This window comes from Spermophilus citellus (genome assembly GCF_964194105.1).
Source record: "Spermophilus citellus genome assembly, chromosome: 12".
Lineage (NCBI taxonomy): Eukaryota > Metazoa > Chordata > Mammalia > Rodentia > Sciuridae > Spermophilus > Spermophilus citellus.
The window spans coordinates 9,605,395-9,622,129 of NC_138198.1; the positions used below are offsets into that span (position 1 = coordinate 9,605,395).

Here is a 16,735-nt window from a genome sequence, read left to right on the forward strand (position 1 = left end):
TACCTGCCATGTTCTTTTGTGATTTTGATTAATTTATTCATTGGTATAGGAGATTGAACTCAGTCTTTCACCAAGCTCCATCCCAAACTTTTTCATATACTAATCTGACACAGAGTCTCATTGTTGCTTAGGGCCTTGCTAAATTGTTGCCACTGGCCCTGAATTTGTGCTCTGATTCAGCCTCCCAAGTAAAATCATTTGGAAAAATGTACATGCCAATCTCCTGAACTTTTTGTTTGTTAAATTCTCTTTACTGGACTGTGGTTATTATTCTTTCTCAATACTAGTATTAAAGTTTCACTTGCCTTATTTTTTCCCTTTATTTAAGGTTGAGAAGCTTGACACAGTGCCTCATGCCCTTAATCCCAGCATGGTAGAGGTGGAAGGAAGCAGAGCATCCTTAATTGGAAGCCAGCCTGGGTACTTAGTGTCTCAAAATTAAAAGTGGTCATTTAAAAAGGATGGTGTGTACAGCTCAGTGGTGGAGTACCCCTGGGTTCCATCCCCAGTACTGGGGGTCAGGGAGATTGAGAACCACAAATTTAATGATCATTTGTATTTTCAATTATATATTTGATAGATTTATCCCTAATATTTAATTTATTGTCATTTATTTTTCATTGTTTAGTATTTCTTAATACTTTTAAAACTGTAGTTTTTGACATTCTTGTTTCTTAACAGAAACACTAAGAAACCTTATTTTCTAGGCCCCACAGATTTTACAGGATAGCATGGCTCTGTGTTATGGCTTTTCTTGGGGTGCTCCTTGAACTAGTTTGCCTTTGGTTGAGAATTTTAGTTTCAAACTTCTCTCTCCTGGTGGCTGCACACAATCTTCACCAGCAAGCCCAGTTAAGTATTTAAGGGCTTTGTCACCCTTGCTGTGGATACACTCTCTCCAGACACTTAGCTTTCTAGGAAGAAAGCTGTGGAATTCTACCAAAAGTACATAAACTTTTCTTCCACCTGGTTTCTGCACGGTAGGTTCTTTGATGTTCAATGGTTTTTCCTCTTTCTCAATGTGACTAATTATCAAAATATGCCACCAGTTCTGTGTCACAGTAGACAGAAAACAGTTCCCTAAAAATCCAGAATATTGGAGCTATGTTCTCCTTTCTCTGACACCAAAAGGGGAAAACTGAGAATTGGGCAGTTTCTCCTGATCATACTGGTGTGTCAACTTGGGGGAAAAGCTGATCTGTGAGAAAGGCAGAAGTTTTCCTTTACCATTTAGTGAGGCTGTTCTTGGTTTTGCCCTCTATCTCCAGTTCTTATTAGTTTTACTACAACTATTTGGCTGGGTATTGAGGCTATTTATATACATTTATGTGTGGTTGTGGGAAAGAGAAATCATTTGTACAGCTGTTTTGGTGGAGTCTAAACTCCCTTCATCCACTTGGGAGTTCTTGTTATTAGAAGTGGAAACGTTCCATTGATATTCATCAATTGTAATTGTAAAATTGTAAAATTAAGTGCATGAAATTAAGGGTAGATGTGTTAAAAGTAAAATTCAATGGTAACTTTGGAAAAAGTAATTCTTGGAGTTATGCAAGAAGAGAAAAACACAAGAGTGAGATTCACAAATGAATGGAAGACTTGGGATGTGGCTTAGGATAGAGCATATTCTGGATTCGATTGGAATATCATCAATCAATCAATCAAATAAAAAAATTAAAAACTGATTTTAATTTAGTGTTTGCAGACCCTCCTTTTGAAAGACATTGTATCTAAGTGGAATAATGGAGAATAATCTTTGTTCTTCTTTAACTGTATTTTTCAATCTTTACATAATGATCATATGTAAAACTTGAACATTTTAAAAATTACATATGTAACACCAAAAATGCTAAAAAAGTATTAAGTAATAAATTCATAAAAATTTAATCTACAGTCACCATGAAAATTTCTTCCTGATTTATTAAATAAACTGAGTATTAATTTTCTCATTCTTAATGATAATACAGGGCTGGGGTTGTTTCTCAGTGTAAGAGAATTTTTCTAGCATGGATGAGGCATTGTTTTTGATACTCACCATCACATATAAATAAATAAATAAAATAAAGGTCTATCAACAATTAATAATATTTTTAAAAAGATAACAGAATAAGTTTCAAGGGCATATATGCAAAGTGCTTATTAATATTGAAATGGTGAACTCAATAACAAAACCTGAGGGCAAATTCAGAAAATATTCTTATTTCATAAACTGAATTGTACAGAAAGTCTGTAGAAGAATGATGTGGTGCATATGAAGTGTGTTGTGCATACAAAAGAAAAAACATACATGCAGGTCACCACTCAAGTTTCACAGCATTAGAGGAACATTGGATCAACAAATTAAGACTAAATCCAGAATGTAGCTTGTTTTGGCAAATAAAGTGTTTCTGTTGTTGTTTCCTTTTGCCATGCTGAGATTTGTCCTCAGGCTTCATATGTGCTATACACGTACTCTACCACTGAGCCTCACCCACTTACGCTGAAAATATAGTTTTATTGGAATGCCATCAGGCATTCAATTATTATATTTGCAGATTTTAGGCTATGACCACAGAGAACTTCTGGTCCACAAAGCCTAAAGTCTTCACGATGTGCTCCTCTAAAGAAATATTTGCAAATTCCATTGGTATTAATTTTAATATCACCAAATATATTGACATATTGATGGAACAGGGATCCCTATGTGCAATCTACCAGCAGCATTCAGGTTAACTTGAGAGTCAAATATTTGAGCATTTATCCACTGGTTATGAAAATTAAAATCTAATTATAAACTGAAGAAAAATCTATAGAACTACTACTGAAACACACCATTCAAAAATCAAAATCAAAGATATCATGAATAGCCCAGAAATGCTCAGGAACCATCCCAGATTAAAAAAAAACAACATAAGAAACAAGACCACTGGACACAGTGAATAATTGATATTAAAATTTCCCAAAATTGGATTTATTTTGGTTCAAAGACAATTGTTAAAATAACTGTCAAATTTTGAATAAGATTTGTAGAGTAGATATTCACAACATAGTTTACTTATTTTGATCATTGCACCATAGTTACAGAGATAATTTCTCATTTTTAGAAAATGTGAGATTTTTTTATTTACAAATAAAAAGACATTGTGTGCATCTTGCAAATGTTTCAGAGATAAAAACTGTTATGTACCTAGATTTATCTAGAAATGAAGAATAACATTTAGGGAATGTTTCTTATGAATTCCTTTCACTGCTGTCTTAAATCTTCTATAAATCTGAGATTATCAAAATAGAACATTTCTGAAAGAAAAATACATTTTTAAAATATTAACAATAAAATAAACCATGAATCTGTATAGGTATAATAAATGAACAAATTTAGTGGTGAATGATACACATTTATATTTATATTAATATTTATAGTCTCAAACTATCTTCACACAAATAATAATTACAAAGTAAAATCCTGCAAATACCACATTAATGACCAATATTAACATCAGCAGTAATGAGGATATTATAGGTCACATGATGTGATTCAAAGTGAACATCATAGAATTGATTTCTGTGGTACTCTTGCCAAAAACATGTAATCTAGCTCCAATCCATTTTAAGCACATTCTACAAGCTTTCCCTCTGAAAAATTCAAGGTCATGAAGGTTAAGAAAAGACTAAGGAATATTTAATTCAGAAGGCATCTATAAAATAAAACAATTAAGTTCATTTCATGTCTCTGAAGAAAATATTTTTTTTATAAAGAACAATATTAGGCTACTAGAAAAACATGAAAATAATCTGAGGATTAAGTGGTCCAAGGCATTATGATAGAATGTATAAGTGTTGATTTGAGAAACAGCATTTGCTTAATGTGTGTTTTTTTTTTTTTTTTGCTTTTTTTCTTTATACAATCTTGGAAAATACTAGTGAAGTTGCAGGTTCTAATGCAAAGTACTTTTTCCCACTGAAGCATTTTAAAATGAATTGTTAACATATGCCATCTTTCATGATAGGTTTAGTATTTCCTACAAGTCAGAACATGCTAGATAACAATATAACCTTCATAATGAAACTGATACAATTAACAACTATGCTGTTACCTGTTAATATTTGAAAAATATACTCATAATAAATGAATGTTGAATTGTAGTTATCTAGCATGTTCTGACTTGTACAAAATACTAAAAATATCATAAATGATAGCATATGTAAGCAATTCAATTTAAAATGCTTCAGCAGAAAAAAGTACTTTATATTAGAACCTGTAAATTTACTATTATTTCCCAAGATTGTATAAACAAAGAGAAAAGGAAAAAAAATAAAGATAAAACACTAAGCAAATATTCTTATTAGAAAAATTATTAAGTCAGTGCCTGAAATACAAATTTAAAGATGGCAGTATAATAATTGCAATACATTAATCCATTATTGAATATAGTAACCAGCATGTAAAAATAATGTTGCCTAATTCTCTGGACCCATATTCAGTGATATAATATAAATAATCCATCATTAATGTGATATTTAGATCTACCAAATTAGTGTTGACTTGGTTGCTGAATTGAGCTTAAATGCTAACATTTAGATAGTCTGAAAACACATCTAATAAAAACTGGTTTGCACTTGCACTTCAAATTTTCTTACAGATATAAATAATTTTCATATTTTGATAATTTCATTATATATGTTACACACATCCATTTCAATAAAGTATTTACATCATACATTTCATAAATAATGTAAATATTATATTAACAGTCTGAAAAACACAATATTAGCTTTCATTTTTTTTTCTTAAAATCTCTGTATATCCTTATGAAGTTTCCAGAAGTACATCTTGTCTTGTCTTATTAGTAATTCTTAAGGCAGAAGCTCCCATGGTCAGGATTCAAATTCTGCAGCAAGTGAAGAGAAAAAGAATTATATTTTTTCTCAAACATTTTATAAGTATAAATCAGTGAAGAAGTTTAGAACTTTTCATTGTTTATAAGAAGAAAAAAAGATATGTCCACAATACAAAATCACTATGGAATGCAGTATGCCCATATTTTCATACACAGTTGTCATTATGACTGAGTATCAGAGCTTTGGGTTTTCCACCCCTTATGCATATATTTGACAACCATACGCTAGGGTATTCTGGCAAGAACTGGGATGACAACATGGAGATGATAATGGACACCTCTCAACAGTCATATACAATAGCTTCAAAAGCAGACAATCAGGCAATTTCTATACAGAGTCATTGGCATTAGGACAAGGATAAAACAGGTTACTACTGGAACACTTAGAAGGGACTTCTGTCCCAAATTTGTGTTAGTGTTTGAGGTCCTTCAATGGAAGTGATACATGAGTTAACACCTGAAGTAAAAGGAGAAATTGTGAAACAAAGGGAAGAGGTGCATGCAGACACCGAGATGAGAAAGAACACTTGTGGAATCACAGTGGTCCAGTGTCACTAGAATCTAGAGCAAAGTGCCAATAAAGCAAGTGAGATGAGATAGCCTGAGTAACCTGACAAAAATCCAGTTGTTTGGATATTTTAATTTTTGGCTAAGAAACTTCATATTTTTATTGAGGCAAATGTAAACTAATGACAGAGTCATGACAGGGTATTTTAAACGTGTGACTGTTACTAAGTCAGTCTGGGATTTTGGCCATAAACCACAGAAAATGGGTGATGCCATTTTTTTCCCACAAAAGAATGTCAGTGTATAGGCTGACAGTTTCATAGTGGGGCAGAAGTGGGAAAAAAGCAGTTTCACACTTAAGGTCTTTAATTTGTTGATATTCAGAATTGGAAAAAATACATAGCTCTTTAATTGTAATTGACTTCAGAAGTTATGACCAGCAGTTTTTAACATTTGGCTCATTATAGATGTGCACTTGATGAGTTATGTGGTAAATACTTCCAACTCTTATATAAATATCACCATGTAGAGTGTTCTTTGTATAAAACTCTTCTCTTACTAATTCCCCAAATAGGGTCTAAAATATATTACTGAACATAGTAAGTATGTTGTAGTGATAACAATAAGGTGGTGTCTAATGCCTTTACACATTTGATGTGAAAACAAATGATTTTGACTGACAGAATTCCCATTCCTGTCTTTATGTTCTATTTTTAAAGAAAATTATTTTAAACAAAATTTTTACTGGTGCATTTGACTATATATAATAGAGGAATTGATTATGACATATTCACAGATGCACATAAAATAATTTGATCACTCTTCCTCTCTAGTAGTTTTTTCCTCTCCTTCTCCCTTCACCTTTGAAGGCATTCTGCAGTGATTACGGAGACATATCTTTGAAACGTGATGAAAGAGTTTAAAAAACACTCTTCTATTCAGGCTAGCATGATATGGCAAACTAATGTTCCACAAGGAAATGTAGAACTATTACATTAAGTTTTAAATAAACTAGCTTATGCATAAGTAAAAAAGAAACATCACTTTCTCTCAGAAATACATTGGAAAAAGAGTTGCCTCCCAAATCCCCTTTGCATTGTGTCTACATTCATACACAATTTCTCATTGTTTTGTAAATGGTAAATTATCTCATTTTTTTCTGGTAAGAACCAATAAGAACAACTTCTACTTGCATCCTGCATAACAACTAACTTTCATTCTCTTTTTGTAAATAGTCATCCAATTTCATGACTCTGAAGCACTTCAAACCTGATTCTCTCATTTTTTTCAGAAAGATATTCATGTAAGCTAAGAAACTGAAAAAAAACCATAAATCAGCTATTAAATTAAATTGTAATTTATATGTTAAAATTATTTCTTTCTGTCATAACTATTTAACTTCAGCATTGTTTTATAAAGCTTAGATTTGTTCTCCTGTGATTTTTTAGGTCAAAATGCCAAATAAAAGAATAAGGTTGAGGCCACATTTAACATAGATATGCATGGCTTTACTATGTGTTAAGAAGTTCATCAAAACACCATTGAAGCAGGGTGTGATGGCACATGCCTGTAATCACAGTGGCTTAAGAGGCTGAGACAGGACAGTCTTGAGTTCAAAGCTAGTTTCAGCAACCGTGAGGCCTAAGCAACTCACTGAGACCCTGTCTCTAAATAAAACATGAATAGGTTTGGGGATGTGGCTCAGTGGTCAAGTGTCCCTGAGTACAATCCCTGGTGCAAAGAAACAAACAGCCAAAAAAAATAAATAAATAAATAAAATAAAATAAAACCATGAAAGCTCTAAACCAAGGTGCAATGAAAGCAAGATGGTATCTTTTATTTGTTCATTTTCAAGCAGATATTTCATTATTGTAATAATACCCCTGATAAAAAAAATTGTCAAATATTATAGAAATATCTTCAAATGGGTTCAAAATAGCTGGACATTGTTTTTCTTATTAGTTCTTAAAAATATAGCTCATCATTTTTGGACTAATATTTGACTCGCTCAAATGAAGTCTTAGTATGAAGGAAATCACCTGGTTGTACTGAAGGGCTCCTGCTATACAACCTAACCCTAACCCTAACCCAACCCAAGCCAGGGAGTTGGGGACAGCACTCAGTGTGGAATAGTGAAATGAATCTGATCAAATTTTTTTGTGAATCCATATGAAAATATCGCAGTGAATTTCACCTTCATGTATATTCATAATGCATAATTCAAAAAGAAACTTAAAAACTACAAATAAGTATAAGATCAGTAGAGCAGAAGAAAGAGAACACAGGGAGGAAGAAGGGGAGATAAAGTGGAAGTACTGGTCACTGAATTAGAGCACATTATATTTCATGCTTGTTTAATTATTTCAAAATTAACCTCAATATTATTTATGTCTAAATACACTTTCAAAATTTTCATCAAATAAAAGAATAATTTAAATTTTCCATAACAGTAAGTGGAAGGATTGTTGCTCAGTGGTAGAGTACTTGCCTACACATGTGAGGCACTGGGTTCAATCCTCAGCACCACATAAAATAAAGAAAATATATAACTAAAAAAAATATTTTAAAAAGAGAGTAGGTAGAAATTCTCCATATGTGGGCACAACACTAAAAGAACCAGAACAGAGACAGTGTATGCAATTATGGGTTTGTAATTTCTCTAAAGAAGTGTACATATTTCTAGGGGGCTTCAAACTTCCAATTAAAGCAATGTTGGTGGAAGAGAGACAGAAATCAGCGATGTATGACTTTGCAAGTAACAATGCTGCCTTCTTGAAAGACGCTCCTTGGAAGATTCTTGAGGATGCCATTAGAAATATGGATATTTTAAAGATAAATATAGCAGATGATGTATACCTTAGTTTATTTGACTACCAAAGCCATTTTACTATGTTGAAGTATATTAAATCATCATGGTTTCCTTAAACACACGCAACTAGAAAATTTTAGTAAAGCTAGAAAGATTCATATTTAGTGAACCAGTTCAAGGACTTAAAGAATGTTCCTTGAAGATATTGTCAAGCATTTATTACCATCATATGTATATTCTACCTATTACCTAGATAAATTAAGCATTTGACAATGAGACAATTCAGAGCAACAGCCACTGGTTCAGAACAAGATAGGTGAGTGGGTGATCAAGATAGATTAAAGCTGCTGCCTAGAAAGTTGGCCCATGAATTTGTTACCAGGGCTTCAGGAGACTGCCCATTCATTCTGTCATTCACAGGCCCCAACACTGATCATCAGAATATTTTTAACCACTTTGCAGGTTATACTTCCCATCATCACAAGTATGACAATGTAGAGAGGAAAAACTATATAGAACATTTTGTCTCTAGATACCATGTAAGGATAATATTTAAAAATTAAAATAAAAATCAGTTAATCTGTCAGGTGTCAGAATGTGCCCAGAGTGTAGTTATAGCAACACTGGACACTTAAGGTTTCAGTTATAATCTTTCAAAAATTGTGAAACTTGTTCATGTTTCCATGTAGAAGCAGTTTTGTCACAATATAACTATGTGAATCACAAAACTTCAAAAATACTTAACTAAAAGTCTAATAGACAGGGAAGAAAGCTTAATAGTTTACCTTCAGATGTAAAATGCAAAGGTGAGTGAAAGATAAATTTCCTAGACTAATATTTCAAGAGTACATTCATTTCCTAACATTACTTCCACAAATTATAGGGTCTAGTTCGCTTTTGCATGCTACCGATCTCATCAACCTGTCTCAAAGTTATGCAGTAGACACAAATTAAGGAGACTAAGTTGCTCTCTTTCAGTCTAGGTTTTGACATACTTGTGGAATCTGGATTGTTGTCTATGGAAGTGCCTATATTCTCTCAGTTGCATTTCTTAGAATTTTCAGTTCAGATTCCAGATGGCTAATTCTGAGTTCCATCTGACTTCTTATTGAAGTAAAATTAGTCTTTCTGAACTGCTCTGTAATTTCCAGAGCTGCTTCTTGTGTCTAAAGAACATAAAAAGAATATATTTTAAAAATAATTAGAACCCAAATAATTATTATGTAGTTATTTTATTTAGTTCTGAGTCAAAAATTCAGACAGCAATTTTAAATGTGAAGAAAAAAATATTAGACTGTAAACTTCTGTCATCAGTATCAATTACATTAAATCTGAACCAATAATAATTGAGTTCTTCCTCTCCCCCTCTCCCCCCCTCATTCCCTGCCCTCCTCCTCCTCCTTTCTACTGCGAATGGAACCCAGGGCGTTGCACAGGCTAGGCTATCTACCATTGATCTGTGCTCAAAGTAATGAATCATTCTCATGTTAGCACTCAGATCATCCGACAATTTAAAGAATAATAGAATCAATTCTAAATATGAAAGTTGAAAATTTTAACTTAACAATTCAAAAGTATATTTCTGCATCACATTGTTTTCTCCTCATAGTCTTACTTATGCCCACTATTATCAAATATCCAACAGTTATCTGATGAAAATTATTACTCAGATCAAATTAGCTGAAAGGATGATGTAAATTGTGGTATTTGAAGGGGCATCAAATGTCTTCCTTCTCTTAGAAATCTACACAACATCTTTCCTCAAGAGATATAGAATACACCTATGATACGTATATCCAAAATACAGTTTACAATGAAATGAATTAAAGCAAACTGCAGATAAGTAAGATAGCCTGTAAAATCAGAAATACTTGTTTTTGCTTCTCCTCTAAATCCCATCTTGCTCGATGTTCAATGTCACATTCCCACCGTACTCCTTGGCCTCGTTCTACTCGAGTGCTCCGTGTGTGCCTTGGAAAGTTTACTACATTTTCTTCCAACTTCTTTTGATTCCTTTCTATTTTTTCAAATGTATCTTGTATACTTTTTATAAAAAACAAGTTTTCCATAAAACAGTCATAGTTTGTTCTCAAATGTAAATGCTTTGAAGATGCATTTTTCATCTTTGCAGTGAGATCATCCATCTGCATGAATAAAAGAAGTATGAAAAAACACAATACGAAAATAAGATACTGAAAATATTCGACACAAACTCAAACAACAAATTTTACATAAATTCAATTGCAACAAAACATAATCTATACCAGCATTATGAAGAGTAGATAAAGTTTCGATAATAAGGTATATTAGCTTTTCAGTTGGTAAGGATTACACATCTATAAATCCCAATTCTGGCTACATAATAAATGTTGAGGAAATCTATATAGAAGATGATTTTTCCTATACTGAATTTACTATTGGTTTAAGTGAATTTAATTTTATATTTTGTCACTGAAATATAGTTAGAATAAAAGTCTTAACAGGCCAATCTACTAACAAAAAATATTGATTGATATCAAATAGTAATTTTGTTAAAACAACTATTAGGCATTAATATTTTCCATTCATTCTAGAATAGGTGTGGATATCAGATATTACTCTCACCTTGGGAGAATTTATATCTCAAGAAGATAATCACCATGCAAACACTGTTGGTGACAGAAAAGTCAGAGAAAGTGCATGAAAAATAAAAATTCATTTTATGTGATCTCTGAATAATCATGATCAAGTGAATAAAAACAGACAAGTCAGAAAGTACAGCATGAATAAGACAGAGATATGGTACAATCGGCACAATTCATGAAGACCACAAAGAGGCAGGGTAATAAAAGCATGTCCAAATATTAACTTGTAAATAGATGCCCCCAGTCATGTAGTACTGGAGTTGTCAAGAGGTGGAAGCATTTTTTGGTTTAGCAACTGATAACTGGCTAAGTGACATGGTCATAAAACAAAATTCTACTAGACAACAGAAAGAAATAAAATAGTGATGCTTGCTACAACACAGAGGATCCCTGAAAAAAGTATTCTAAGTCAATGAAACTGGTAAAAAACAAAAGACCTACTATTGTATAAATTCACTTGTATGAAATATCCATTACAGAGTAATTTTAGAGTTAGAACTATAAGCCAACTTCCAAACAAGATTTCCAAAAAGCAAAAGTTAATATCAAGAATCAGCAAATGGTGGCTGGTAGTTCAGTGGTAGAGTGCTTGCTTAGCATGTGTGCAGCTCTTGGTTTGATCCTCAGCACCGCACATGAATAAATAAAGATAATGTGTCCATCTACAAATAAAAATATTTTTTAAAAGCATCAATATGGGGCTGGGGCTGGGGCTGTAGCTCAGTGGTAGAGTGCTTGCCTTCCATGTGTGAGACATTGTGTTTGATTCTCACCACCACATAAAAATAAAGATATTGTGGTCTATGTACAACTGTTTTTTTTTTTTTAAAGATCAATAAATGGGTTGGTATCAAACTAAAAATCTTTTTCACAGCAAAGGAAACCATCACGAATTATGAACAGAGAACCTTCAAAATGTGAGAAAATCTTTGCCATGTGCACCTCAGATAGAACATTAATCACCAGGATGTACAAATAATTCAAATTTTTTAACACCAAAAGAACACCAACCAATAATCCAATCAATAAATGGGCAAAGGAACTGAAAAGGCACTTCCCAGAAGAACATATGCAAATGGTCAGAAAATATCTGAAAAAAATTCAATTAGAGAAATGCAAATGCCACACTGAGATTCCATCTCACTCGGGTCAGGATGGCAACTGAAAAGAATAAAATAATGATAGATGTTGGTGGCAGTGTGGGGAAAATGTTCACTTACACATTGCTGATGGGACTGCAAATTGATGCAATCACTCTGGAAAGCAGTATGGAGAGTCCTCAGAAATCTTGGAATGTAACCGCCATTTGACCCACTTATCCCACTCCTCGACTTACACACAAAATCCTTAAAATCATCATACTACAGTGACACAGCCACAACAATGTCTAAAGTGGCTCAAATCACAATATTGAAGCTATGAAACCTTCAATAGATGAACAGATTTAAAAAATGTGTCATGTACACAGGATGGAATATTAATAAGCTGTGAGAAAGAATGAAATTATGGCATTTGCCAGTAAATGGATGGAAATGGAGATTATCATCCTAAGTGAAATAAGCCAATCCTCCAAATCCAAAGGCTGGAAGTTCTCTTTCATAAGTGAATGCTAACACACAGTAAGGAATGTGGGTAAAAAGAATAGAAGTTCATTGAATTAAGACAAAAGGAATGGGAATGAAAATGGAAACAGAAAAGACAGTAGAATAAATCTGAAACAACTTTCCTATATTCACATGTGAATACATGACCAGTGTAACTCCACATTATGTACAAATATAAAAATGTGAAGTTATAATCTATGATGTAAATATTCAAATACAGTCTACTGTCATATATATCTAAAAAGAACAATAAAGAAACAGCGTACTACAGGGACATAGCCACATCAATGTTTATCACAGCACAATTCACAATAGCTAGACTGTGGAGCCAACCTAGATGCCCTTCAATGGATGAATGGATAAAAACATGTGGCATATATACTCAATGGAATATTACTCAGCACTAAAAATAATGAGACCATGGCATTTGCAGGGAAATGAATGGCATTAGAGCAGATTATGCTAAGTGAAGTTAACGAATCCCAAGAAAAACAAATGCCGAGTGTCTTCTCTGATATAAGGGGGGTGACTCAAAATGGGGAAGAGAGGAAGAGCATGGGAAGAAGATTACCTCTACACAGGGAAGAGGGGTGGGAGGGAAAAGGAGGGAGAAAGGGAATTGCATGGATGGTGGAAGGAGACCTTCATTTTTATACAAAATACATGTATGAAGATGTGAGAAAAAAATAATAGTGTTACCTTAGATTAGGTAGAGAGAAGTGATGGGAAGGGAGGGGAAGGCTGGGGAGATAGGAAGGATAGTAGAATAAAACGGACATTATTATTACCATGTGTATATATGTGAATGCATGACCAATGTGATTCTGCAACCTGTATACTCAGAAAAATGAGATATTTTATCCCATGTGATTCAAATGTATGATATGTCAAGGTCATTGTACTGTCATGGGTAACTAATTAAAACAAATTTAAAAATCACATAAAAATAAAATAGAGTCTTGACTAAAGTTAATAAATAAATAAATAAAAAGTACTATTGTTTACATTTGTAAATTACTAAAATAATATATTGGTAGTTTTCTAGGACTTTGGACGTGTAGGGATTAGAAAACTGACAGCTAAGAGGTTCCAGGTTTCTTTTCAAGAACATGAAAATGTTCTAAAATTGACTGTGTAAATGGTTACATACATAACTCTGTTAATGTACTAAGAGACGCTGTATTTTACATGTTATATGGGTGAATTCGATGTCAGGTGCATTACATATATCATAAAAATGCCTTTTAAGAGATGTACTGAAAAAAAACTTAGCTAACATTTTTCATTGTCTAGTTTGGATAACAGTCCAGACATAATACAAATATTTATATACTTCATAATGTATCTAAATAAATGAAAAAATAAAGAAATAGCCTAAGTTTTTCAATAATTAAACTAAAACCTAAACATATCTGTATTTTGAGAAAACCATAAAAAAATTTGTACACATTTTTAAAGTCAATTTAGTAATTACTTGCAGATTTTGAATAGATGCACAAAAATGAAGTAAAAATAACAATTTTTCCTGAAACATTATATTAAATAGTACCTCTATTTAGTTTTCCTTGTTGTACCATGGAAGTAGAGACAGCATGAAAAGCTGCTGGGTTATAGAAAAAAGTCTCAGCTTTCCTCAGACTAGATATTTTAATGAAAGATGCTGATTTTGTAAGAGAAAAATTCTAAAAGAAAATTTTAAGTGTAAGAAATAAGTGCAGTATAAAGATCCCCAAATATAATAAAATCAATTATAATGAAAATATAAAGAAAGCTGTTCATTGAAATTAGTATCCCAGAATAACTTTTATTACTTAAGCAGGTGTTGATTTACAGATGACATGTTCAATTTTCTACATACATGACTTGTCATTTGTCTTAGTTTCTTCATTAAATCCTGTCTTTATATTTTAAATTTATGTGAAAATGTGCTAAATCTTCTAGAGAAGCCTCTGATACATGTTGTAGTTTCAGGGTACCAGCTGGCTGTTTTTCAAGATGTCTCGCAACTACCTGATATTTCTGTTAATGATTTTGTTACTCAGCTCACTTTAAAAATTTATTATTATTATTGTTATTGTTATCATTATTACTATTGTTATTATTATTATTATTATATAATGATGTTTACTCTGAAAAATTATCACTACATACAACAGTAAGCTGCTGTTTATTTCTGAATTCCCTTAAGAAAATAGAAGATTGTGTACTCCTGCTTAGTCACTATCACATTCCTTACACAACAGGGTGAGCCCTGTATCTCTACATACTGCCCTTGATAAAGTTGCAATGTTTAACAAACTACTGAAATCTCAATCAAAAATGGTTACACAGGTCTCATTGGTAGTGGTGAATTCTACAGAGGTTATTATCCCTCTCTTATTAGAGACTCAAGTTAATACTCCACATCCTCACATCTTTAAAGCTTTGCTAAAATAATTCCAATATACTTTCACAAAGAATAAAGGAGATGCTAGGTAACCTGGTCTCCACCTCACTGGTCTTCACACCACTCCTGCTTTACATAAACCCTGCCACCCTCATTAGTCTAGACACGGGGGTTCAGTGCCAAATTAATGAATTTTAGATGGCTACAATTATCTTTGTCACCATATAATAGGAATTAGGCTATGAAATGAAGAAAACTATTAGCAAGTTATCATGAATATATGCATCAAATTACAGATGAAATCAACTGTGGTTTTGCTGCAATTCATCACATTAGTCCCAATTTATGATAATGACAAATAGATGCTTTTAAAGAGGTGGACAAGACATGAATGAAAACAAAAAAAAAAATATCAGGACAGTTTTTTTTCAGATTTATGATAAACTTAAATGACTAAAAATAAATTTACCAACTAGAAATATACAAAACTATACTGAAGAAAGTCTATTACAAAATACAGCATCTACATTTCAGTTCAACTGTAAAATCTGGAATGAACTGTAAAAGTAACTAATTTATTTGAAACTAGGTATGAGCATTTCCATTATGTGTTTCATTGTGATCTTCAAGTATAGCAACAAGAAGACATTAAAATTGTTATTCAGTAATGGGATGTAGCTCATTGGTAGAACATGTGTTTAGCATGTGCAAACTTTGGGTTGAATTAATAGCACCAAAATTAGACATTGTTTCAGCATTATTGAGACCATATTACTAATGTCAGCATATAAACCTACAAAAAAATCTTAACCTCTTAAATTTTTATAAGAAACAATTTCTTAAATTGAAGGGTCAGGCCCAAGTTTTAAAAATTTCCTCCTTTTTAAATACTAAAATCCATTTTAACTAAGTCTTTTGTGTTTAGTTGACACATGAGTACCTATAGTTATTTTAAAATATGTACACAGTGTGTAAGAATCAGAGCAGGGAAATTGGAATACTCAGCACTTCAAACACAGATTGGTTGTGCTGCAAATGAGGTCTAAGTTATTTTTGCTGGACAACAGGTTGTAGTTCTGTGTTGATACAGAAACACATTCATAATATCTACATTTTTATATTCATCAAGATTCAACATTTAGCCATAAGCAGGTATCACTTTGAGTATTCCTTTGAAGACTCTTTATAAAGATATCTTGCTTGATACTTACTTCTTCTGCTTTCTCCTCTCCATATTGATCCAGTTGTTCTTTTAAATGATTAGTTTCATTGATTAATTCCAAATATTTGTTTTCCAGCATGAGACGATATCTGTCATTCCGAGCTTGAAGTTTTTTTATAACATCATAAAATTGGGTTTGGACATTAATAATTCCATCTATTTTATTTTCACCTTTGTTCTGATAGTCATGCAATTGGTCTTCATGCAATGTAGTTTCTCTTTGTAGTTCAGATACCTTCTCTTTAGAAGCTTCCTGCTTTCTGAGGTATTCATACCTTTTTCTTTCTTCATTTTGATACCTGTGTTCCGTCTCCTTCGGTTGGCACTGTCTTTGTTTTAGGTGTCTGTTTACTTGATCTGTAGCCAAAGTCATTACTCTTGTCTGATGCAGCTCGTTTTCTAGGTCACTTGTTTTTACCTCAAACTTTGGAACCTGTTGGGAAGGAATCTCACTACTACCGTTTAGGTTAGATACATCAATATTCTTTTTTTCCTGTGAACTAAAGTCTTTATCTCTGCCTCTCTGGAAAGCAAGTTTTACATTTCTTTTTGGTGTTGGACTTTCACCTTGATGGGGTGGAGCAGGACCAGATCTGGCAGAGTGAGATTTGACATCTGTTTCTGGTCTTTCTGTGCTTTGTTTTTCACTCTCAGGTGTGAAATTTTGCAATGTATTCTCAACTTTCCAAATACCCAACTGTCCATTGTC

At 32.6% G+C, this 16,735-nt stretch overlaps 2 long non-coding RNA genes across 2 annotated transcripts in view; both read right to left on the bottom strand.

Annotated features, from left to right (window-relative positions):
* LOC308631412 overlaps positions 1-16,735 on the bottom strand; it is a 114,819-nt gene that overhangs the window by 32,905 nt on the left and 65,179 nt on the right. The window lies entirely within an intron of this gene.
* Positions 3,310-16,283, bottom strand: LOC308631907. Its single transcript, XR_014018383.1, has 4 exons — positions 16,016-16,283; positions 10,062-10,334; positions 9,186-9,356; positions 3,310-4,865 (listed from the first exon to the last, which is right to left on the bottom strand). It is a non-coding gene; the product is annotated as an uncharacterized lncRNA (long non-coding RNA).